At 48.4% G+C, this 23,604-nt stretch overlaps 1 protein-coding gene across 3 annotated transcripts in view; it reads left to right on the forward strand.

The window, feature by feature from the left end:
- Window positions 1-253: 253 nt before the first annotated feature.
- The window catches only part of SPECC1L (sperm antigen with calponin homology and coiled-coil domains 1 like), a 135,511-nt gene continuing 112,160 nt past the window's right edge, over window positions 254-23,604 (forward strand). For 2 of the 3 annotated variants that reach the window (XM_051837119.3, XM_051837121.3), the window contains exon 1: window positions 254-455. The gene's annotated coding sequence lies outside the window, so the exon portion shown is untranslated. The remainder of the gene's footprint in view (window positions 456-23,604) is intronic. The other variant, XM_070065956.2, reaches the window with a different exon arrangement.

Consider the following 23,604-nt stretch of genomic DNA (forward strand, 5'->3'; position numbering starts at 1 on the left):
TAAAGCCACAGGCAACCAGCAGATGGACAGCAGTTACCCCGCAGTTCCCAGCGAAGCCTTGGGGAGCGCCAGGTGGCAGAAGCGCCAGCCCCACACCTGACGCATGCGCGTTAGCTTCCCGGGCACCTAGCGACGGCCGAGCGTCCGGGCGCCTGCGCAAACCCGGACCGCGAGCGAGGTGGGGCAGGGGGCGGGGCGGCTGGCGCCTCCGGGAGGGCGGAACGTGGGCGGGGCCATCATGGCGCCTGCGCAGTCGGCGCCTGCCATGGGGGCGGGGAAGAGGCGGGCCGAGGGCGGGGGCCGCGAGGGAGGTAGGGCGGGCCTGGCGAGCGGCGCCGCGGGGTTGGCTGCTACCCCGAGGCCGGACTCAACGGATCCGGGCCGCGCCACCGGGCGAGCTCGCCGCCCGGCCCACCCCGGAGTTACCAAGCGAGCGAGCGAGGCAGCGCCGCGCGGTAAGAAACAGGGCCGGGTCTCCTCAGCGGGCGCCGGGCGGATCAGCGTTGTCTCCTCAGCGCCGCCCGCGCGGCCAGGCCCGGGCGGCCCCGCAGACCCCGGCGGGCCCCGCGCCTGCGCCGTCCCCCGCCTGGGCCCCCCAGCGCGTCCCGCGCCTGCGCTGTCCTCTCCTCGGGCTCCCGGGCCGGCTCCACGGCCTGCGTCCGGACCTCCCGGCCCGCGCGCTGTCCCCCCGGCCGGTGTTGGGTTCCGGTGGCTTTTGAGTCCCCCCTAATCCCGTAGCCACCTTCCGCTCCGAGAGGGCTAGGGACGACCCAGGCTCTTGTCGTCTTTGTTCCCGGGAGGGGGCCGCGGGGCCGCCGCCCCTTCGCCCTGGTCCCCCTCTGCCCCGGGTAGGGGACAGCGTTGCTTCGGCGCGGGGAGCCGGGGCCGAGGGTGGCGGAACCCAGAGTCTGCGCCCGGAGGAGGCGGGTTGTCCTTTGTACTAGGGATCTGGTTAATTGCAGTCAGTTGGATGCGAGTGAATACCGCGGTGTAGCCGAGGACAATTGTATGCACCCCCAGCAGCCTGGCGATTTATGTAGTTAAGTGAGTAGGTTTAAGCCATCATAGCCACCCCCCCCCCCCGACTGAGAAAGAAATCAATTTCCAGGTAGTGTCAGGCTGTATACAGACCAAGCAAGAATTCCTGTGAATATCCGGTTACGGGGAACCTTGATAACGTTTGTCCATGCTCTTGGTACTTTGTCCTAACGCTTAGGAAGGGGCAGGAAAAATGCGCTTGAAATCGCGCCTAGCTGATGACAGGAAAATGTGGTGTTTTTTGTCGATGTTGTGAATAGAGCATTTCAAGCCATTCTGTTTCCTAACTTCACAACAGATCCGAGAGCTTCTCAGCCCAACAGCGGTTCTGTGACCCTGGAGGTTGCATCTGGAGCTGAGAGCCGGGGGCTTGGTCAGGGCAAGGGCAGTCGTTTCTGGAGGCTTGGGGCCCACTGCAGATTTGCCAGTGTGGGTTACTCCCGAGGGACTGTAGTGTGGTGGTCTTCCTAGTGGAGGATGGGATTTGGGGAAAAAAATCACATTGTACTGAACTTGAGAGGCAGAGGCAGAGAGAGAGGTCTTCCATCTGCTGGTTCACTCTCCAGATGACTTGCTACGTCTGGAGCTGCGCCAATCCAAAGCCAGGAGCCAGGGGCTGCTGGGTCTCCCATGCAGGTGCAGGGGCCTAGGGACTTGGGCCATCTTCTGCTGCTCTCCCAGGTTTAGTATCAGGAAGCTGGATTGGAAGTGAAGCAGCAGGGACTTGAACCAGCAACCATATGGGATGCTGGCCCTGTAGGCGGAAGGTTTATCCCATGTACCAATGTGCTGGCCCCAAACTTACAGACTTTTTTCTCTATTTCCTCAGTGATTCAGTTTCACTTTTTACCTAGCTTTTGCACTGTGTTAGATATAAGTCATGTGGGGATAATTTCAAGTGTACTGGACGATATGCATAGATTGCAAGCAAATACTTCATTTAAAAATCATTTTAAAATATTTATTAGACAAAGAGGTGCAGTGAGGGAGTGCTCCCATCTGCTAATCCTCTCCCAAAATGTTCACAGTAGTTGGCGGCAGGGGAGCCTGGAGCCAGGAACTCAATCCAGATCTACCATGGAGGTAGCAGGAACCCAGTTACTTGAACCCCCACCACTGGGGTCTTCATTAGCAGTAACTGGAGCCCAAGTCGGGTGTCAAACCCAGGCACTCCTACATGGAACATGGGTGTCTTACCCACCAGGCCAAGGCCCATCTCTACTACACCATTTTATGTAAGGGACTTGGATATCTCTGTTACCCACAGGCATTCTGTATTCCAAGGGACAATCATGATTCTTTCTTAATATTTATTTATCTGAAAGAGTATCAGGGAGAGATGAGAGAGATTTTCCATCCACTGAATCACTCCCTAAATACCTGCCAGCAGCTGGGTCTGGATGAGGCCTAAGCCAAGAACCAGAAGCTCCATGCGAGTACTTGGGCCATATTTTGCTGCTTTCCCAGCCATATTAGCAGGGAACTGGATTGGAAACAGCAGCTGGGATTCTGATACGTGTTGATGTTGCAAGTGGCAGCTTAGCCTGCCTGCAACAATGCCAGCCCCTTTCTTAATATTTAAAAATAATATATAAAAAGAATACATGTACATTATAAAATAGTCAGTACAGAAGGGGATATGAAGGAAGTAGTGTTGTTCTGGGTGGAATTTTCTTTCTATAGAGAAGTGGCTCATGCAGTAGTTTTTCTCCATAAATATTTCTCCTTCTCTTCACAAAGTAGAGTCTGTTAAGACTCAGCAACTTTAGGGACCGGTGCTGAGACGCTGTGGGTTAAAGCCCCCGCATGCACTGCCCGCATCCCATGTGGGCGCTGGTTTGAGTCCCTGCTGCTTCACTTCTGATCCAGCTCTCTGGCCTGGGAAAAACAGCAGAGGTTGGCTCAGGTCCTTGGGCCCCTGCACCCACATGGGAGACTTGGGGAAAGCTCCTGGCTCCTGGCTTAGGATAGGTCAGCTCCTGCCAGGCTGTTGTGGCCATCTGGGGAGTGAACCAGCAGATGGAAGACCTCTCTCTCTCTGTCTCTCTATCTCTTTCTGTAACTCTTCCAAATAAATAAAAACCAAAAAAAAACAAAAACAAAAACAAAAAAAACCAAAAACACCAACATTAGATAACTGAGAAATGCTGCTTTTTAAAAAAAAATTTAATTAATTAATTATTAGAGAGAGAGAGAGAGAGAGATCTTTCATCTGCTGGTTCTCTCCTCAAAGGGTTGCAACCACTAGGCCTGGACCAGGCTGAAGCCGGGAGTTTATCCGGGTCTCCCACATGGGTTTGGGGGCCCAAGGTCTGGGACCCTTTTCTGCTGCTGTCCCAGGTGCATTAATGGAGCTGGACTGGAAGTGGAGTAGCTGGGACTTGAACAGGAACAGGTGCTCGTATGGGATGTTGGCCCTGCAGGCAGTGGTTTAATCTGCTAAGCAACAATGCCGGCTGGAGAAATGTTTCCTCTTGTTTGCCTGTGTATATTCCTTTTATGCAGGGATTTTCTTGACACTGGTTTTTAGTGAGAAAGTGAAGATTGTACCATATTACTGTGTGTCTTGGTAACGGTCCAGACATCTGAGTGTCAAATATGTATCACAGTGAGTGGAGAATACTCGTAGTAGTTGTGGGTGAGGTGAAGTTGCTGTCAGAATTTCTATTTCAGACTTCAGTTTTTAGTGTGTATGTCTGCAGCGTGTTGTGTGTCATTTTACATGTGACTTCTGTGAAGTAGAGGTTCTCTTTATGCCCTTTTATCAGATGACTCAGGTGATGGTGTTGCATAGATTCAGAATTACAGCCTGGGTGGGGTTTACATGGTAACTCTTGCTGTTTTCCATATGCATATTTAAATTACATGGCTAGCTTGTACAAAGTATTCCACAATCTGTCCAACTCAGCTTGATGAACAATGATGGTGTCAGTAGTCTGGGGAGGTTCTCTTTCTGGCTTTATGGTTTTGGGGCAAGTCAGCTTTCTTTTCTTTTTATTTATTTAAAGATTTATTTATTTATTTGAAAGGCAGAGTTGCAGAGAGGCAGAGGCAAAGGCATAGGCAGAGAGAGATCTTCCATCTGTTGGTTCGCTCCCCAGATGGCCACAATGGCTGGAGCTGGGCTGATCCAAAGCCAGGAGCTTCTTCTAGGTCTCCCACAGGGTAAGGGGGCCCAAGCACTTGGGCCATCTTCTACTGCTTTCCCAGGCCATAGCAGAGAGCTGGATCGGAAGTGGAGCAGCCAGGTCTTGAACTAGCACACATTTGGGATGCCAGCAAACTGGGGCAGAGGATTTACCCACTACACCACAGCACTGGACCCAGCTTTCCTTTCTGACCTTTCATATCCCCATCTGTGAAGTTCAGGGGAGTGGAAAGGAGCCTGAGATGCCAATTTCAGCACTTGTGAGGTCTTCCAAAAGTTCATGGGAAATGTGTATTATGAAGAAACTGCATGGATTTAAAATATTTTTAAACCAAAATAAGCTTATCTTTCAATTTGTTTTTTCTATGAACTTTTTTCTCTTCGAAGATTTATTTATTTATCTGAAAGGCTTAGTTAACAGAGATAGAAGGAGAGATAGCCAGAGCGAGCCATCTTCCATCTGCTGGTTCACTCTTCGGATGGATGCAAGGGCCAGGGCTCTGCCAGGCTGAAGCCAGGAGCCAGGAGCTTCATCCTGGTCTCCCACATGGGTGGCAGGGATCGAAACACAGGCCATCTTTTGCTGCTCTTGCTAGGCCGTTAGCAGAGTGCTGGATTGGAAATGGAGCAGCCAGGACACAAATCGGCACCCGTACAGTGTGCTGACATTGCAGGCAGAGGCTTTAGCCACTAGCTGCAATGCCAGCTCCTCCATGAACTTTTTGAAGTGCCCTTGTGTGGTGGGTTCCTGCCTCTGGAGTCTTTAGCCACTAGAACGAGGCCTTCTCAGCAGTTTCCTGACACTGTTAGTGGTCCTTCCTCAAAGAGGGGTGAGTGACATTGACTGTGAGAGTGAATCTTGGGGACATTAGTCAGGCCTTAAAGTGCAGTATTGAATGGGCCTTAGGGTAATGAGAGACAAGGGCAGTGTTGCGGAGCTTTTCATAAAGTTAACTGTATCCATTTAAAGGACTATGTCTCTATCTAGCTACTGTTTTCTAGATGTTAAAACTAAGCCTCTTTTAGGGAATTTATGGTGGTTATAAACGGCAGATATGAAGTAGATGATTTAGTTTTTAAAACTTTTTTTATCTTCAAATAATGTATTTGACAAGAAGTCTGTATATAAAAGATGATTTAGTTTTGATGTTTAGGAAAAAGAGACCTGCAATCCATCATTTGGCTGTTGATACAGAGTTTAGGAAAAAGTTCGTGGGGCATTTCATGTTATTAGGAGATTCAATTACAGGTTATTCTTCAATGTTAAATGTGGTCCTCAGTCACAATCCACAGGCAACTGAGAAAGCAGTTAGGTTTGCCAGCTAATAAAGATGTTCCTGTTCTGATCTTCTCTCAATACGGTCTTTTCTTACTGGATATAAAAATGTCAGATTTTTTTTTCCTTGTCCCTGTGCCAAAAAAGTAAGCCTTGGCAGGGAAATTGCTGGTGGTTGGAATTGTTAACACTGAATAGACTAGCTGTGAGGTAAGGAACCCCATGGGGTTTTCTATCAGCTCAGAAATCTTTTAACATTGAGGCCACACTCTTTTGCAATGAAACAGCGTGATCACCAAGAAATTGGGTTGAAAGAATGTATTTTTGGGTTTGCCGAGGTGTGGGGGGGAGACGGTTCTAAAGTGGTTATTAACAGACAGCCTTTTGTGTTTGTGAGGCCTTCAGCATTCGGGGTGGTCTGCTGTTAAATCCCAAGTCACAGTCACAGTCACAGTCATGGCAGCCTGCTACTGATGGCTGTGTAGCAAAATGTATCAAACAATGAAATTAAAATGGTTGGTATTCATTTATTTTGTGTGTTTTATTTATTTACTTGAGAGATTTAGCGAGATCTTCCATTTGTTGTTTCACTCCTCAAGTGCCCACAACTACCTAGGACTGGACTGGACTGAGGATGGGAGCCTGGAACTCAATCCGGGTCTCCTGTGCGGATGGCAGGGCCCCAGCTACTTGAGCGTTAGCTGCTTCCTCCCAGGGTATATGTTGGCAGGAACCTGGAGTCAGCAACCTGGGCCTAGTATGGAACCCAGGTAGTCTGATGTGGGATATGGGTGTCTTAAATGCCAGACCTAAGGATGTTTTTTAAGAAATGCCTTTAATTAAAACTAATAATGCAAGCTATAATTTTTTTAAAAAACTGATTTATTTATTTGAAAGACAGAGTTAGAGAGAGAGAGAGGGAGAGAGATAAGAGATCTTCCATCTGCTGATTCACTCCCCAAAGGGCTGCAACGCCCAGGGCTGGGCCAGGCCAAAGCTGGGAGCCTGGAACTCATCCAGGATCTCCCACGTGGGTGGCAGGAGCCAAGTACTTGGGGGCCATCTTCACTCTGTTCCCAGGGGGTGTTAGCAGAAAGCTGGATCAGGAGCAGAGTAGTTGATACTTGAACCAATACGGAGTCCTGACTTCGTGAGGGGCTTAACCTGCAATGCCACAGTGCTGCATCACTGGGCTCTGGCCTTTGCTCCCATCTGCCCCCACCTCTACAGAGGTGTTTTATTGGGCTCTTTGTCCCCTTGAAAATCCCTCCAATCTCCTTATCTCCCTCTGCTGGAATGTTCTTTTTTCACTTTATCTGATCAGATATTACCTTGCCTGGAAGGCTTCCCAGCTCCTCTGGTCTCCCATAGACTTGCCCAGCACCCTGTCCATTCAGGACCTGGCACACTGTGTCTTGTCTGCTCCCACCAGGGCCGTGACCTGACCCGCAGTGTGTAGCAGTGTGTGTACGCCTGATGGACAGTTCCGGAGTCTGCTGGGTGTGAGGCAGGTGACTGAGGAAGTGGACCTGCTCAGTCCTAGCCCTTCAGAAGCTTCTTACTCCGGTTGCACTTGACCCCACGAGCTGTGAGTCAGCTCCTCCTAGCACACACCAGCTTTCAAAGTCCGTTTCGTTATATCTTAGCGTCTAATTCAAATCTTATTTCCTCAAGGTGAGAACTCTGTCTAACGTCTATTTTTATCATCCAGAAGCCTAGTGGGCATTGTCTTTGCTTGCAGTCCTGGAAGGATTGTGTATTTGGCACCGTTTCCTCTTGTACTCTTGTTTTGTTTAAATATGATGTGTTTAGACAGTAAGTGTTTAAGAGATTAAGGTATTAAATTTCAAGTTTGTCTATTGTGCTTATAGCCTAGGGAAAATATAAAAAGTTGATGAGAAAAAAAAAATACTTTGTCTTTAAAAAAAAAGGGCCCATTGTTGTACTTTTGTAAAGAACTGAGCTTACACAGAAGAGAAAAGAGGACCGTGGTCAGGCTTAAGGAAAGAGGCACGCAAAGAAACTGGCAGCAGTGGTGATTTGCCGAGAAATATGAACCTGCTGGTGGTTCAAGTGCTTGGGCCCCTGCTGCCCATGTGGGAGACCCAGATTGAGTTCTGGGCTCCTGTCTTAAGCCTGGCCTCATCCTGGCCTTTGCGGTCATCTGGGGAGTGAACCAGTGGATGGGGAGCACTCCCTCACATGCGCATTTTCTCTCTGTGTTTCCAATAAAGTAAGTTTTATAGATGCGTACTTGTTAAAAATTATAACTGCCCCATCCTTCCTCTCTCCCTTCTCATGTTCTTGGAGCAGGGCTGTCTGTAGGGCTTCTTTATTCCTCCACAGCTACAGGAGGGCCCTTTCCCCTAAGAAATGTCCCTTTTCCCACTCCTGGGACAGCAGTGTCCTCGTGAAGTTTGGATTTCTACCCCACCAGGCCTGAGAAGTCTTGAGGAGGAGCTGTTGAGTTTTCTTCTTCCACTGCTGTTGTTAACTTTGAGGGGTTAGGGCCAGTGTTAAGGTGTCTGCCCCACTTTCTTGTTCTCTCTGTTTTGCATTTTCTGCAGACTGCACTGAATCATTGCATTGCTCGGGTTTGCTTCGTCTTCCTTTAGTTACCTGAGGGACTTCTCAAACCTTAGTTCCCTCCTTTTTATTCTTTCCAGTCATTTACTTGCATGCTGTGTTATCCGTGCCAAGTCCCCCACAACAAGGCCTTCAGCCTTCAGCATTTTTCAGTTTACTTTTTGCTTACCCTGCCATATCCTGTCACCAGGGCTGTCAGCGCTAACCTTTCATACCACTCTTCATCACTCACCCACTCATTTGCAGTAGACATGTATGTTTTTAAAAATAACAACTTAATGGGAATATGTTTCACATACCATAGTTCAGGCTTTCAAAGTATGCATTTCAGTGGTTTTTAGTATATTCACCAAGTTATGTGCCGATCACCAATGTAATTTCTGACCTTTTTCATCACCTCAAAAAGAAACCTTATATTCATTAGCAGTCACCACCCCTCCCCTTTTTTTTCTACTCCCTGCAGCCCCTGGCAAGCACTTGCCTTCTGTGGCTTTTACTTTCATGTAAATGGAATCATACAATGTGTGGCCTTTTGTCTGGCTTCTTTGATTTAGCTCATGTTATCTAAGTTTATCTCTGCTGTAGCATGTCTTAGTATTTCACTGCTTTTAGGGCTGATTAGTAAGTCATACTTTTTTTTTTTTTTTTTTTTTTTGACAGGCAGAGTGGACAGTGAGAGAGAGAGACAGAGAGAAAGGTCTTCCTTTGCCGTTGGTTCACCCTCCAATGGCCGCCGCGCCGGCGCGCTGCGGCCGGCGCACCGCGCTGATCCGATGGCAGGAGCCAGGAGCCAGGTGCTTCTCCTGGTCTCCCATGGGGTGCAGGGCCCAAGCACCTAGGCCATCCTCCACTGCACTTCCGGGCCACAGCAGAGAGCTGGCCTGGAAGAGGGGCAACCGGGACAGAATCCGGCGCCCCGACCGGGACTAGAACCCGGTGTGCCGGCGCCGCTAGGCAGAGGATTAGCCTAGTGAGCCGCGGCGCCGGCCAGTCATACTTTTTTTTAAAAAAATGAGATTGACTTTTGGGGCTGGCACTATGCTGTAGCAGGTTAAGCTACCACCTAAAGTGCCAGCATCCCATGTGAGTACCGGTTCAAGTTCTAGCTGCTCTACTTCTGAGTCTGCTGTTGTGCTTGGGAAGGCAGCAGAAGATAGCCTAAGTGTTTGAACCCCTGCACTCACGTGGGAGACCCAAGTGAAGCTCCTGGCTTCAGCCTGGCCCAGCCCTGGCCATATAGCCATTTGGGGAATGAACCAGTGTATGGAAGATCGATCTCTCTCTCTCTCTCTCTGTGTCTCTTCTCTCTATATAACTCTGCTTTTCAAATAAATAAATAAATAAATAAATCAGAGAGAGAAAGAGAGGGAGAGAGAGATCAGTCACTCTTCCATTTGTTGATTCATTCTCCAAATGGCCACATCAGCCAGGACTGCACCAGGCTGAAGCCAGGAGCCAGCATCTTCATCCGAGTATCCCACATGGGTTCATGGGCCCAAGCACTTGGGCCATCTTCCACTGCTTTCCCAGGTGCATTAGCAGGAGGCTGGATCGGAAGTAGAGCAGCTGGTTTCTAACTGGCACTCATGGGAAGCTGGTGTCGCAGGTTGTGGCTTAACCTGCTATGCCACAACACTGGCCCCAGAGTGTACATCCTGGGGCAGGAGTAGAGAGAGGTGGACAGTTAGGAACAAAACTAATTACATGGTGTGGTGTTCTACCATGCACTTTGAATCTCTGGCAGCTTTCTGCGTAGTGTTTGTAAAGTACCAAGGACTAGATTTTCCTAAATGGTGTTTTTTAAGTTAACTGTAGTCATTGTTAGTTTTAGTGTTAATCACCTTGCAAGCAGAAGTGGTAAATACTTTCATAAAATGAAAACAGGAAAAACAGCTGGTAAAATGTGGATCTGGAATTTTTCTGGGTGTTAAAAGGGTGAGTTGGAAAGATGAAAGTGTTGGTTCTCAGTGGCAGAGTTCCAACGTCTATAAGTTGTATCCAAATCTTACTGTGGTGATGGCAGAGCCCTTCACTGAGGGTGAGTTAGGTAGGCCTGTTAGGAGGTCCGGGTGGGGGCAGCTGAGAGTACTTCTTGGGACTTGACCAAACTTCAAGGCCCATTCAGCACCCTGTGCCCTTCCTGTACTTCTGCTTACTCTGTGTCTCTTCTATGCCCTGTTAATTACCGAGATCATACCCTGCAGGCAGGCCTCCTCAGGTAATTCATGGGAGTGGTTAGGGGAAACAATCTGGGTCAGGCCGAGCAGTTAGGCCTGCAGGAGCAATGCTGTCTTACCCACAGGGGGCCTGTAAGTGAGGCAGTTGAGATAAGCATTTCTGTTCTGGTGTTAGTTTTTTGTGTTTGACTTTAAAATGAAGTGAGAGATGCATGTTTTAGTTGTACATTTTCTTTGTAAAGATTTTTTTTTTTTTTTGACAGGCAGAGTGGACAGTGAGAGAGAGAGACAGAAAGAAAGGTCTTCCTTTGCCGTTGGTTCACCCTCCAATGGCCGCTGCGGCCGGCGTGCTGTGGCCAGTGCACCGCGCCAATCCGGTGGCAGGAGCCAGGAGCCAGGTGCTTTTCCTGGTCTCCCATGGGGTGCAGGGCCCAAGCACCTGGGCCATCCTCCACTGCACTCCCGGGCCACAGCAGAGGGCTGGCCTGGAAGAGGGGCAACCGGGACAGAATCCGGCGCCCCGACTGGGACTAGAACCTGGTGTGCCGGCGCCGCTAGGCGGAGGATTAGCCTAGTGAGCTGCGGCGCCGGCTCTTTGTAAAGATTTATTTTATTTATTTGAAAGGCAGAGTTACTGAGAAAAGAAGGAGAAACAAATCTTCCATCCACTGGTTTACTTGCCAAATGACCTCAACAGCCAGGGTTGGGCCAGACCAAAACCAGGAGCCAGGAGCTTCATCCGGGTCTCCCACATGAGTGCAGGGGCCCAAGCATTTGGGCTGTCTTCTGCTGCTTTCCCAGGCATATTAGCAGGGAGCTGGGTCAGAAGTAGATCAGCTGGGTTTTGAACTGGCGTCCATAAGGGATGCCAGTGTTGCAGGTGGGGACTTAACCCACCGTGTGGCCGGTGCCGTGGCACAGAGGGTAAAGCCTCCGCCTGCAGTGCTGACATCCCATATGGGTGCTGGTTCAAATCCTGGCCACTCCGCTTCTGATCCAGCTTTCTGCTATGGTCTGGGAAAGCAGTAGAAGATGACCCAAGTCCTTGGGCCCCTGCACCTGTGTGGAAGACCCAGAAGAAACTTCTGGCTCCTGGCTTCGGATTGGCACGGCTCCAGCTGTTGCAGCCAATTGGGAGTGAACCAGTGGATGGAAGGTATCTCTCTCTTGCTCTTTCTGCCTCTCCTTTCTCTATGTAACTCTGACTTTCAAATAAATAAATAAATCTTTAACCCACTGTGCCACAGCACTAGCCCTACGGTAGCGTTTCTGCAGGTGTGATGTGGAATAGAAAAGTCAATGTGGGCTCTCTCTGGCTGCTCTGGAGTTCTTAGCAGCCGCCTCCCTTGCCTTTGCCTCTGACTCTCCCTCTTCTACCACGTGTGTTCTCATGTCCTGCTGTGGGCTTGTTCCAAAACTTATAAAACTATTCTGGGGCTGTTGTGGCGCAGGTTAAACTGCCTGCCACCTGCAACACTGGCATCCCATACGGGCACCAGTTCGTGTCCTGGCTGTACTGCTTCTGATCTAGCTCCCTGCTAATGGCCTGGGAAAGCAGTGAAAGTAGGCCCAAGAACTGCACCCATGTGGGAGACGCGAACAAAGCTTCATGCTCCTGGCTTCAGCCTTGCTCAGCTGTGGCCCTGGTGGCCATCTTGGGAGTGAACCAACAGATGGAAGATTCTATGTGTGTGTGTGTGTGTGTGTGTGTGTGTTTATGTCACTCCCTCTCTCCATAACTTTGCCTTTCAAATAAACAAATCTTAAAAAAATATTCATGAAGTTTATGTTAATAATACCATGGAGACTAATGAGCATCTATGGCAGCACAGTTCAAAAGCTGTGCATCCCCTGTGTGCCTCTCATTAAATGTGGTCCTCTAGCAACAGATCCCAAGGTGGTCAGCACAACTGTTATTTTCTACCTGAGGAAAAGAGGTTAAGAACACAGAGCTAAGCAGTGGTGAGCCTGGCCCCTGTCCCGGGGTTCTGACTGTGGATCCTGTGTTCTTCCCATGGGAGTGTGTTTGCTAGGGGGTTGTGGGAACCGCCGTGCTCTTGGGCCTGGGGAGCCGAAGACGTGGGTTCTCTTGTTCCTTGAAACATTTGAAGGGCTTTCACCAGGAGAAGAGGACTGGGTTTGTTTGTGTTGTTGTGGTATGTGGTAGTCCCAGTCACCCTGACACTGCTCCATCTGTGAACAGCTGTGCAGAAACTGAAGAATGGAAGGGCTGTCCTTGTTCCAGCTGCCACCTTGTAGCACAGGCTGTGGCGTCTGGAAGGGGGACAGGAGCAGCTTGAGCCTGACCCTCGCATCTTACTGAAGGCTGTGTGCTGCGCCTGCCATTCTCCGTGCCCTCCTTCCCTGCACCTCTTGCTTGGACCTCTTCTCTTTCCTAGTTCCAGGCCTTCTTTCCCTGCAGTCACCCTGAGGCAGGTTTTTTTTTTTTTTTTTAATTTATTTATTTGAAAGAGTTATTTATTTGAGAGAGAGAGAGAGAGAGGTCTTTCATCCACTGATTCACTCCCCAATTGGCCTCAACAGCCAGAGTTGCACCCATCTGAAGCCAGGAGCTGGGGGAGCTTCTTCCAGGTCTCCCACGTGGGTACAGGGGCCCAAGGACTTGGGCCAACTTCTACTGCTTTCCCAGGCCATAGCAGAGAACTGGATGGGAAGAAGAGCAGCCGGGACTCGAGCTGGCATCCATGTGGGATGCTGGCACTGCAGGCAGCGGCTTTACCCGCCATGCCACTGTTTTTTGTTTTTTGTTTTTGTTAGATGGGACTATCTTGTGATAATAGTTAAGGATAATTTTATTTGGATTCATTTTTCTCACATTTGGAAAGTTCTCACTCTGTGTTATTTCATTTCTTATTTGAAACAACTTACAATCATAATTAAAAAAAAAATCCATGAATGACTTCCATCCTCTTGTTTATTCCCCAAATGGCCACAACAGCCAGGGAATGGGCCAGGCTGAAGCAAAAGACTCGGGTGGTGTGGTGTCATAGTGGGTAAATCTGCTGTCTGTGACACCGGCATCCCATATGGGCACTGCTTTGTGTCCTGACTACTCCACTTCATCCAGCTTCCTGCTACTGGCCTATAAAAAGCAGTAGAAGATGGCCCAAGTATCTAGGACCCTGCCACCTATGTGGGAGACCTGGATGAACCTTCTGGCTCCTCCCTTCAGTCTGGTCCAGCCCTGGCCATTGCAGCCATCTGGGGAATAAACCAATGGAGGGAAGATCGATCTCTCTCCATCTCTCCCTCTCTCGCTCTTTTAAATAAACAAATAAATCTTTTAAAAAACAAGTAAAATTTCAGAACATTATTATATGATGGAAGCAAACCTTGAATTTCAATAAAAGGTTACTAACAGCAAAAACTAGGAACAGACCAACATATAGACTTCATGGCAGCATCAGATAGGAGCCTTCAAAACTATTTCCTAGGGGTTGGCATTGTGGTGCAGCGATTAAGCCACCCTGTTTGCAACGCCAGCATCCCATATCAGAGTGCCGGTTGGAATCCTGGATTCTCTGTTTCCAATCCTGCTCCCTTGTTAGTGGGCCAAGGAAAGCAGCAGGTGATGGCCCAAGTACTTGGACACCTGCCACCCACATAAGAGAACCAAATGGAGTTCTGGGTTCCTAGCTTCTGCCTGAAGCAGGCCTGGCCATTGTGGCCATCTGGGGAGTGAAACAGTGATGGAAGATCTCTGTCTGTCCCTCTCTCCTTCTCTCTGTCACTTTTCCCTTCAAGAAAGTAAACAGATCTTTTAAAAACTATTTTCTGGGTTCAAATGTTACCAAAAAATTACCAGAACCCTGCACAGAATTGCCTCTAAGAATGCTGCTTATTTAATCTGATTTACTGAAAAAAAAATAATTTCACTATTTTAGTTTAAAATGTTATCTCTTCTAAGGACTTCAAAACAAATCAACAGGTTTAAAAAAAAAAAAAAAAGGCTGGCGCCGCGGCTCACTTGGCTGATCCTCCTCCACCTGTGGCACCAGCACCCTGGGTTCTAGTCCCAGTTGGGGCACCGGAATCTGTCCTGGTTGCTCCTCTTCCAGTCCAGCTCTCTGCTGTGGCCCGGGAAGGCAGTGGAGGATGGCCCAAGTGCTTGGGCCCTGCACCCGCATGGGAGACCAGGAGGAAGTACCTGGCTCCTGGCTTCTGATCAGCGCAGTGCGCTGCCTGCAGCACGCCGGCCATAGTGGCCATTTGAGGGGGAAGGAAAGACCTTTCTCTCTGTCTCTCTCTCTCACTGTCTAACTCTGCCTGTCCAAAACAAACAAACAAACAAACAAGTGGCATCGCTGTTCTGGGTCCTAATACTGAAAACACAACATGAGGTCTTCAATGGAAGTCTACAGAGCAAAGAACCCAGAGTACACAGTTGGGCAGAACCTGCATTCCAATGCTGACTCTACCTCTTCCTAATATGTTGCTCTGGGCATATCACTCATCTCCGAATTTCAGTTTTCTCATCTGTAAGTAGAAACCAAGAAATACCTTGCAGGTGCTTTACAAGAACCCATCAGGGGCCAGTGCTGTGGTGTAGCAGGTAAAGCCGCTGCCTGCAGTGCCAGCATCCCATGTGGGTGTTAGTTCGAGTCCTGCCTGCTCCACCTCCGATCCAGCTCTCTGCTATAGCCTGAGAAAGCAGTAGAGGATGGCCTAAGTCCTTGGGCCCCTGCACCCATGTGGGAGACCCGGAGGGACCTCCTGGCTCCTCTGATTGTCACAGATCGGCTGTTGCAGCCAACTGGGGAGTGAACCAGTGGGGATAGAAGACCCCTCTCGCTCTCTCTGTCTTTCCTTCTCTCTCTGTGTAACTCTGCCTTTCAAATGAATAAATAAATAAATAAATCTTTAAAAAAAAGATGTGAAGTTGGCCCTGGAACCCAGACACTCCCACATGTGATGCCGGTGTCCCAGGTGGCACCTTAACTGCCATGCCAAAGCCCACCCCTCAAATTGATATTCTAAATTAAAACTAGGGCCTTTAATTAATTTTATGAATATAGTATTGTGTAAGTTTGTAACTTCATGCCCCAAGTCTGAGCCTAAGCATCATGGTTTGAAGAGGTCCTGGATAAATGTTTTCTTGTAAATATCCAGATATTTTGGCTGAGAGGGTAGTGGCCAGAGGACACTCGAGCAGTTTCTTATGTTCTGGCAGTTTGAACTTGTGGAACCAATTTATTTTGGACTAAATCTGGAAAAATCATTTGTGCACTACAGCCAGAAATTCTTGTCGTCTGTCCTTTTCCAGCCATGTCACTTGTCTGGAATGTTAAGTGTTGTCAGTTGTCTAACGGCTTCTTCAGCAGCTTGGATTAAGACGATCTCCAGCAGTGGATCTGAAGAGGTCTTGGCAAGATGAAGCTTTTATTCTGTTGTACTTTGAAAAGCAGCGAGAGGATTTAGATGGTTTTGAATTTGAAAAACTCAGGGGTTGTTTCTAAGTATTTCCTTGTGTTAAATCTTACAGAGTCTAGGAATTATAAATCAACGTTAGTGGGCTCGTTGGTGGTCAGAACAAATGGAAATAGAGTTGTACTACTTGGTGGCGCCTTGAATTGATGTTACTGATTAATACTCCCTTTCCCAGCAGCCTGTTACTGGTTGAGGTATAGTAGAGAAAGCTCACATTGGGGGAGCTGCTTTGTCCCCCCCCTTTAACTGCAGTGTCCTACTCCTCCCCAGCCACTGAGGGTGAGGATGAGAATCGAGTGTGCTAGTGTTTGTGCAGTGAGGCCCTTCCACATTGGCAGGCTGGCCCTCTCTGGGCAGCTTGTTCTGGCATTTAAACAACAATGGTAGCATCAACAGTCTGCCTCCTTGGTCCCTTCTAGCTCCCTCCCCTTTACAAAGCCAACTTTTTGAAAAGTCCTTTATCCTTCCTCTCCTACTCAAGCATTTCATCTCACTGCACTGCCTTTGACTTGTGCTTTGCCCCTCACTGGGGTCACATTGGTCCTGCTCACCACCACCTTGTCCCTGCTGAAGTGGCCAGTCAGCGCAGCCAGACTCCTATGGATTCACTTCCAGGCTCTGTGCACTGAGTGGCCAGGCAGAAGGAGGGAGCCATGGGGAGAAGGGGTGGAATCCCAGAGAAGCTGCTTTTTCCTTTGCAGGAGAGCGTGCACGTCGGGTGGGGAGACCACAGTAGTGTGTGGTTCCCTTCCCTGGAGGGCTGGCAGTGGGGCAGGCGGGGAGCGGTAGATGTAAGTAGATTGTTCCTAACTGTGTCATCATGACATGCTTGATTTGTGGAAGCATGTGTCCCATGCTAGTTGATAATTACACCCCAATTTTAGGCATAGAGTAAAATCTTTCTTAAAAGTAGGAAAAGACTGTTGAAGTAACAGTAAGCATCATGCCGCCTCAGTCAGAAAGCTTGGAAATTCTTGGAGCTGTCCTGGGGACTTGATTCAGACTGAGCAGAGAATCACACACCTGAAGATGTCTTACATTGCTCCTCTCTCCTTGCTGTTTTAGGAGCTGACCCACTGACACTCGTGCACTCTTTGGACATGACAAGGCTCAGACTTTCCCTGAGTAGTTCTTGGACTTTTTCAATGGAAAGTCTGTCCAGGGGTGGGCATTTACCCTAGCGGTTAAGATGCCAGCATCCATGTTGCAGTTTTCTGGGTTCGAGTCCTGGCTTTGACTCCTGGCTCCAGCTTCTTGCTAATGTGGACCCTAGGAGGCAGTAGTAGTTACTCAAATGGAGTCCCTGCCACCCATTGAAGGGAAACCTTGATTGAGTTTCTGGCTCCCAGCATTGGCCCTGGCCCAGTCCTGGCCATCTGGGACATTTGGGGTGTGAACCAGTGGATGGGAGCTTGATTTTTTCCATCTCTCTGTCCCTCACTCACATTAAGAAATAAAGGAAAAAAATAGTTTTGGTTCCTGGTTCTGAAAGTACAAATTGTGAAGTAGAGTTTTTGAACTTTTGAAAGAAAGGTTCTAACCCACTTCTCTGTGTAGACAAGGGTCACAGAGCTCGGGTGATAGACTCAGCACTCAAGGTCACACATGTGGTACCAGAACCGGGACCACGGCACCAAGTCTCTTGATTATTGTTCCCAGGGACTCACTACCGTGTATTTTCAGTATTTCCTGATATATAATTTTCAGTGGGAAAGAGCCATAAGCTGGTGTTGTTTGTTGACATCTGTGTGCCGTGATATATAATTTAATGTAAGTGCTAAGTAAAAGCAATCTTTAGTCATTCCTTATAAAGGGTTTCTCTTACAAAGTGTCTTTTGAGTCGCTGCTTTTATTTTAATAAGGCATTAGTCATAGTCAGGGCATGCAGTGCGTTTGTAGCTGATGATGGCTCACATTTCTCTGGCTAACTGTGGGCTGCTATCCTGCAGAGCGATTTAGGCTCATTATTTCATTGAATCCTATCAGTATCCTTATAAGGATGTCCTGTTCCCTGCCCTGTTTCATATAGGAGGGAACGGAGGCTTCAGAGTAGTTAAGTAACTTGCCCAAGGATATAAATTTGATAGGGGCAGTCTCATGGTCCTCATTTATTTATTTTTATTTATTTATTTATTTTAAAAGGTTTATTTAGGGGCCTGCGTTGAGGCATAGTGGGTTAAGCTGGTGCCTGTGACACTGGCATTCATATGGGTACTGTTTCCTGCAGCAGAAGATGGTTCAAGTGCATGGGCTCTTGCCATGCACTTGGGAGACCTGGAAGAAGAAGCTCCTGGCTTCAGCCTGGCCCGGCCCTGACTGTTGTACCATTTAAGGAGTAAACCAGTGGATAGAAAATCTCTCTCTCTCTCTCCCCCTACTCCTCCCCATAACTCTGTCTTTCAAACAAATAAATCTTTAAAAAATAAATAAAAGATTTATTTACTTATTTGAAAAAATGACGCAGAGAGAAAGATATCTTCCATCCACTGTTTGATTCCATAGATTCCTGCAATGGCAAGGCCAGAACAGGTCGAAGCCAGGAGACCAAAACATAATCTGGGTCTCCTACATGGGTGGTAGGGACCCAAGTACCTGAGGCATTACCTGCTGACTCCCAAGTACATTATGGATCCAATTTTAAAGTAAGCACCCAGTCTTTAAAAATATCAACCGAATGACAATTAAATATACATGGTTTTAAATAGCTATACATTTTGTGTAACTGGGAGGAAAAGATTCTTTTAAATTGTAAAGTCCATTTATTTGAGAGGGAGGGAGGGAGGGAAAGAGAGGGAGAGAGAGAGAGAGAAGGAGGGAGAGAGAGAAAAAGTCCCTTCCACAGACTCACTCCCCAAATAGCAAACAGCAGCAGGGAGGCTGAACCTGGGAGTTGAGAACTCACTTCACAGGTGGGAGGCGGGAACTCAGTTACTTGTGCTGTCACTGGTGCCTCCCAGGGTTTGCATTCCCTGGGACCTGGAGCCAGAATTGAACCCAGGCTCTGGGATGTGAGATAAGGCTGTGTTAACTGCTTGGCTGGAACAGCACTCCCAGAAAGGTGCTAATGGAGAAGGCTCGGTGAAGGGGGTGATTGGAGACTGCCTGCCCCTGTAGTTGCCAGGAAGGGTGCCTGTCAGTGAGGGCGTGGCCTTTCCAGCCTTCTGGATGGAATATGTTGGTCACGATGTCCTTTTGGCATTATTTCTGAACCTTCATGGGTGTGTTTTTGTGAGTGGTTGGAGAGGGTGTGATGGAACAACGATGTAAGCCTCAGCCAAAGAGAAAAGTGGTATGTCATTTAAAGTTTTACAACATTTCTGTGTGTTTGAAAAATTCATGAGACAATGTTAGGGGAAACAAGAGAAAAACAGCCTAGCAGCAGTTTGTGTGAAAAGACTTGAAACTGTGGATGCAGCATGAGCCTCTGGTAGCTCCTAGAAAAGCAGGCTCCTCGCCACCCTGCCATGCCCCCAGATTAGGTTAAGAACAGCTCTGCCTCTGGAGTGAGGGAAGTAATAGTAGCTCGTGCCGAACTCTGCTTGCCAGAGCACACCTGTCTGGAGTGTGCGTCAAGTTCCAGGTGGATCCAGATGTGCAGGAATCTGGGGGACCAGCAGGGATTCACACTGCTGACCTGGGAGAGGGGGCAATTTAGAGAAGACCTGTAGAGATCTACAGATGCTGGGGGAGCTGTGGAGTAAGAATAGTACATATGCATATTTAATTAATTCATTTATTTGCAAGGCTGTGTGTGTGTGTGTGTGTGTGTGTGAGAGAGAGAGAGAGAGAGAGAGAGAGAGATTGATTGATCATATCTTCTGCTAGACTTTGAGCCCCGTGAAAGTAGGTACAGTTGGCCCTCCATAGCCTTGGTGTTTTTTTTTTCCCCCTGTGGCTTCAACCAGTTGTGGATTAGAGATACTCTTCTTTTTTTCTTTTTCTTTTTCAAGATTTATTTATTTGAAAGGCTAAGTTAAGAGAGGCAGAGGCAGAAGAGAGTGAGAGAGAGGTCTTCCATCTGCTGCTTCACTCCCCAGAGTGCCACAATAGCTGGAGCTGTGCTGATCAAAGCCAGAAACAAGGAGCTTCTTCTGGGTCTCTCACATGGGTGCAGGGGCCCAAGGACTTGGGCCATCTTCTACTACTTTCCCAGGCCATAGCAGAGAGCTGGATCGGAAGTGGAGCAGCTGAGACTTGAGGTGGTGCCCATATTGGATGCCAGCGCTGCAGGCAGTGGCTTTTACCTGTTATGCCACAATGCTGGGCCCCAGAGATACTCTTCTTACCATTTGCATCTGTTCTGAACATGTGCAGACTTTTTCGTACCATTTTTCTCAAACAGTCAGTATAGCAGCTATTTACATTGTATTAGGTATCATAAGTAATATTGGAATAATTTAAAGAATATGGGAGGATGTTTGTAGGTTATGTTAATACTATGCCACTCCATGTAAGGAACTGGAGTGTCTGCGGCTTTTGGTATCTGTGGGGGGTCCTGGAACCAGCCCTTGTGGCTACCCAGGGATGACTGTATTTCTGTCCTAGTTGTCTTTATATGCCAATATATTTATCTGTGTCTTTCCTGACTGGGTACCCAGAGAATTGAGGCTTGGTTTGCTTGGACATAGGATGAGTATTCACTGAGTGCTGAGTCAGTCCTGACTTGCTTGTGACTTTTTAGTGGTCAGAATCCTCTAACAGTAGATGCTTGTTACCTAACTGGAAGTTTGTTTGTTTGTTTGTTTGTTTTTTGTCAATGACATTGCATGTGGGATTTCCTATAAATGACCTCCAAGATAATTTATTTCTAAGAATTCTGTGGTTTGATTTTTTAAATGTTTTATCTATCACATGTGGAATGTAAGAGACAGGCCTTAATTTGTTTTCCATGGTAGGTTTTAATTATATGATCTTATAGATGTGAGGGAAACTGTGGAACGTCCTGTGTGGCTGTGGGAGGTGTAATTAACTCTAGGCAGGGCTCCCAGAGCTGTAAATCCTGTCCCGAGGACCCAGGGAGCACTGGGACATCCTGGCAAGAGCTGTGGCCACCCAGATTGCAGCTTGCTAACATGCAGGATTATGCTGCCACCCATGCCTAACAAATAATCACTTTAAATAGCAAAGTAACAACTACCTGTAAATCAATATGATTATAGCTAAGAATTTTATAGCTCTGACTTAATACCGATCTAGACTTGGCAATAAATTTTCTTCTCTAAAAATATTTTATATTAAATAACACAGTATTTAGTGCCAAAAATATTAAGTTTTCTGTATGAATGCCAGCACTGAACCATAGGACAAGTAGATAAATCTTGAAGGGGCAGATTGAGTAGTGTAACGTAATGTTGTTACCCTTTGTTTTGTGTCTTGTGAAATACTCTTTGAGGTCAAGCTTTGGTGTTCCTGAGGGAGCTCGTGTGTGTGGGTGCTCTAGAGGCCTTGTGGAGCTGCTGGAGGGCTAGAGGTGGGGTCCAGACTCCTGTCACTGGAGAATGCTTGACCCTGGGTCAGCTGCTTGCACCGAGTCTGCTTCTCCCCTGTAGTCGCCTGCACTTGCTTCACTGAGGACTCAGGGACTGGTACTGCCTGGGAGAGGAGGCTCCAGGATTTCTTTCTTTGGGAGCAGCAAATCTATTTTAAATGCTTTTAAGAAATACTTTTTTGACAAAAATATGTTATGTACTTCATGGATTACTGTAGTTTGACATAATTTATTTATTTATTTATTTTGACAGGCAGAGTGGACAGTGAGAGAGAGAGAGACAGAAAGTTCTTCCTTTGCCGTTGGTTCACCCTCCAATGGCCGCTGCGGCTGGTGCGCTGTGGCCGGCGCACCGCGCTGATCTGATGGCAGGAGCCAGGTACTTCTCCTGGTCTCCCATGGGGTGCAGGGCCCAAGCACTTGGGCCATCCTCCACTGCACTCCCTGGCCACAGCAGAGAGCTGGCCTGGAAGAGGGGCAACCGGGACAGAATCCAGCGCCCCAACCGGGACTAGAACCCGGTGTGCCGGCGCTGCAAGGCGGAGGATTAGCCTAGTGAGCTGCGGCGCCGGCTTGTAGTTTGACATAATTAACACAGAGGCAGGATCCATAATGTTTTTGTGAGGAGAGCTACCTTTTTTATTTATTTTTTAAAGAGATTATTTATTTGAAAGGCAGAGTTATATAGAAGCAGAGGCTGGGGGTGGGGGAGAGAGATCGATCTTCCATCTGCTGGTTCACTCCCCAAATGGCTGCAAAAGCTTGAGCTGGGGCCGGCGCCGCGGCTCACTAGGCTAATCCTCCACCTTGCGGCGCCGGCACACCGGGTTCTAGTCCCGGTTGGGGCACCGGATGCTGTCCCGGTTGCCCCTCTTCCAGGCCAGCTCTCTGCTGTGGCCCGGGGAGTGCAGTGGAGGATGGCCCAGGTGCTTGGGCCCTGCACCCCATGGGAGACCAGGAGAAGCACCTGGCTCCTGGCTCCTGCCATCGGATCAGCGCGGTGCGCCGGCCCCGGTGGCCATTGGAGGGTGAACCAACGGCAAAGGAAGACCTTTGTCTCTGTCTCTCTCTCTCACTGTCCACTCTGCCTGTCAAAAAAAAAAAAAAAAAAAAAGCTTGAGCTGGGCTGATATAAAGCCAAGAGCCAGGAGCTTCCTCCAGGTCCCTCTTGAAAGTTGGGGTGGGGGGCAGAAGGAGAGGTCTTCTATCCACTGGTTCACTCTTCAAACGTACACAACAGCCAGACTGGCCTGAGCCAAAGCCAGGAGGACCCCATCTGGGTCTTCCCACATGGTTGGCAAAGACTGAGTACTTGATCCATCATCTGCTGCCTCCCAGGTGTTTTAGCAGGAAGCTGGATGGGAAGTGCAAGGTAGCAAGGACTCAAAACTCTACTCTGATGTTGGATGCTGGTGCACAAAGTGGCTATTGTGCCTATAAACAAAGCATTTTTAAAAGTATATGTTGGGGGGCCAGCATGTGGCACAGTGGGTTAAAGCCGTAGCCTGCAGTGCCAGCATCCCATATGGGCACTGGTTTGAGTCCTAGCTGCTCCACTTCTGATCTGGCTCCCTGCTAATGGCCTGGGAAAGCAGTGGAGGATAGCCCAAGTCCTTGGGCCCCTTATCCACGTGGGAGACCCCGAGGAAGCTCCTGGCTTCTGGCTTCCGTCTGGCCTAGCTCCAGCCATTGTGGCCATTTGGGGAGTGAACCAGCGGATGGAAGATCTCTCTATCTCTCCTCTCTCTGTAACTCTGACTTTTAAATAAATAAGTAAATCTTTAATTAAAACAAACAAACAAACCACAAAGCCATATATGGGAGTGGGCATTGTAGTGCAGCAAGTTAAGCTGCTACTTGGGATGTTTGTATCCCATATCAAAGTGCTTAGGATTGAGTCCCACCTTCACTTCCTGTCCAGCTTCCTGCTAATGCTCACTGGGGGAGGCAGCAAATGATGACTCAAGTACTTCAGTCCCTGCCACCCAAGTGGAAGACCCAGGTGAATTTCCTGGCTCCTGACTTTCAGGCATTCACTTTCTATAGTGCCTTGAGTTACTAAGTTTTCTGTCAGTATATCTAATTTCCTCACTTGTGAGGAAAGCAGTGATCAGTATAACAGTGTAGGGAAGCTGCTCAAATCTATCTTGGTCATCTTCAGTGTCCTTTGGGGAGGTGTAGAAGTAGGTGGCAGAGCTGGACTAGAGGGAGCACTTAGGGGGCAGATTGCTAAAGTGGAATAGGAAAATAGAAAGCACGGTTCAGAGTACAGAAGTAATTTAGTCATTCCTATTAACAGCATTTTCTGTAAGGAGCAACTAGGAGGCTAGGCAAAGGCTGGAGCAGAGAGTCCCCAAGGTTTCCCTGTGTTTCGGTTGATGTTAGTCACGGGCTCTTTTTGCACCCAGGCCTTATCATGTGGAGAGTGGAGTAGAGCCCCCTT

This window comes from Oryctolagus cuniculus, chromosome 21 (assembly GCF_051225735.1).
Source record: "Oryctolagus cuniculus isolate XC-2025 breed Fujian yellow rabbit chromosome 21, ASM5122573v1, whole genome shotgun sequence".
Lineage (NCBI taxonomy): Eukaryota > Metazoa > Chordata > Mammalia > Lagomorpha > Leporidae > Oryctolagus > Oryctolagus cuniculus.